Here is a 2,061-nt window from a genome sequence, read left to right as displayed (position 1 = left end):
AATCTATTATAGCATGTTAACAAACTTGGTACTTACTTTATTTGTACAGATCTACATGGGAGAGGATGGCGCGATGCAGAGCGCTGTCTGTGGTTGTGCACGGGGGATGTACAAATGCAGCCACGCTGCAGCATTGGCAATATTTGCCATGTGGCAGATCAGCTCCACAGAAGTTGAGTGCCAGTGGAGGAAGCCTGGCACTTCAAAAGTAGTCCAGCCGGTGTCTCAACTCTACCAACAGCAAGAGGAGACATACAACCCACTGGCCAGAGACATCGCCACTGAGGAAGTAGACTGGTTCAGGTCTGCACTGAGGGGCGCAGCGTGGCATGGCATGGCTTTTGTCACCTGAGCCAGAGCTGCAGCCTCAACATCAGGCCATTTTCAACGTGCCGGAGCTGGTGAAGGAGCATGGGGGTCGGGGGCTTGAGGCAATTCTTGCCTCAATGCGACTGAGCAGAGACCATCAAGCTGCCATCCAGACAGCCACCGTAGGACAGCAGACAAATCCTCAGTGGCAGTTACACAGGCAGGGCAGGTTGACAGCCAGCAATTTTGGTGCTGTGCTGAGGTCGGGACTTTCATCCACTCCATGCGCGTCCCTCATGAAGAGGGTGCTTGGGGGGTACAATTTAGACGGAGTCATGGCTATCAACTGGGGAGTTGTAAACGAGGTGTGTTTGGCCTTTTAAGTGTGACACATATGTAGTGATAAATGCTTCACCTGATCACTGTTCCTAAATAAAAAAAGTTTTCTGCATCGTCAGTCATTTTTTCCAAATAATTACCAATATTTCACAAATTCTTCATGTCAACTTAAGAGCACAGCTGTATGTTGAGTGTCAGCTTTGCTTGGTTCGTCTTACTGGGGGGCAGCTACATGGATGTCGGTGCAGTCCACAATCATTTTGCAGTTGAAGGCAGAATGAATTTATTATTGACTCAGAATGAAGCACAACTTCATGTCATACAATACATTGACTTTATTTGTAATTGTGTAAAAAAATATGAGCATTGATTAGCAAGCAGGACCTGCAGGAACAGAGAATGGTGATGGATGGAGCTGGGAAGAGAGAAGAATAAAGAAAACAGATCAACTTTATTATCGGATATTAAAAATTCAATTTCAAAACAAGTTGCCGCTCCTACAGTTTTCTAGTATGTAAAGATGATTTCACATGACCATGCAAAATATCACACTCAATACATGTGTGTCTCTGGGGGGTGCATTGTGCCTTTGATGTATATAAATAATATACCATAACCAAATACTATTACGTACAGTGGAAATCAGGTTGCCAGAGCAGGTCAGTCCAGTGTGCATGTTCCTCAGGGTCTCAGCAGTTACAGGTGAGGTAAAGAAAATAAAAGAGAAAAAGGTCAGTAACAACACTTTAAAGTAACAACAACACTGAATAATTATCTCTTTTAATAATTGTCTCTCAGTAATCACTCAACTACTGTCTTTCCAACAAACAGATTGACTCACCATTTGTGCAGATAGCATGAAGTAGAAAAGATCCCCGATGCTAATTTGGCATTAGCCTACCTCCCGCCACCTTAGCACCTGGTGGAGGGGGCGATAGGCTACTCTTCAAATGTTTCACAAAATACTTACCATCATGACTACTCTTACTGTTTAACATTTTGGTTTACTTCATGTTAAGGCTAATACAAATTACAAAGCTAAGTAATGTAATGTAATGCTAACTAACGTGCTCGCTACTAGCTATGTAGCTAACTTGACTATGTTCCATGCAAAACATGTATATTACCTGATATGTTTGGTGCTGGTCCTTTCACCAGACGGGAAGCGATAGAACGAGCAAAGTGGTATGATCACTTTTGTGATTACAACCTGGTACAAAGCACACAGGCATCTTGTACAAGTGAATTTATTGGAGCAATCTCTTATATTTATTGGAGGGAATAAATCAGTTATGAGATCTTCTTCTTCTTCTTTGCTTTAATTGCGAGTCGCAACCACCAGTCTTGGAGCATTATCGCCTATGACATCACTTACGCGACCCAGAATGCATTTGGAATTTGTCTTTTATTTCA

The 2,061-nt window shown here is 42.9% G+C and overlaps 1 long non-coding RNA gene across 1 annotated transcript; it reads right to left on the bottom strand.

The window, feature by feature from the left end:
- Positions 1-914: 914 nt before the first annotated feature.
- LOC104952397 (uncharacterized) lies at positions 915-1,403 on the bottom strand. Its single transcript, XR_799109.1, has 2 exons — positions 1,283-1,403; positions 915-1,063 (listed from the first exon to the last, which is right to left on the bottom strand). It is a non-coding gene; the product is annotated as an uncharacterized lncRNA (long non-coding RNA).
- Positions 1,404-2,061: the final 658 nt, after the last annotated feature.

The sequence above is a fragment of the Notothenia coriiceps genome, unplaced genomic scaffold, assembly GCF_000735185.1.
Source record: "Notothenia coriiceps isolate Sejong01 unplaced genomic scaffold, NC01 NC01_scaffold00019950, whole genome shotgun sequence".
Lineage (NCBI taxonomy): Eukaryota > Metazoa > Chordata > Actinopteri > Perciformes > Nototheniidae > Notothenia > Notothenia coriiceps.
This window is presented reverse-complemented; position numbering and strand designations above follow the sequence as displayed.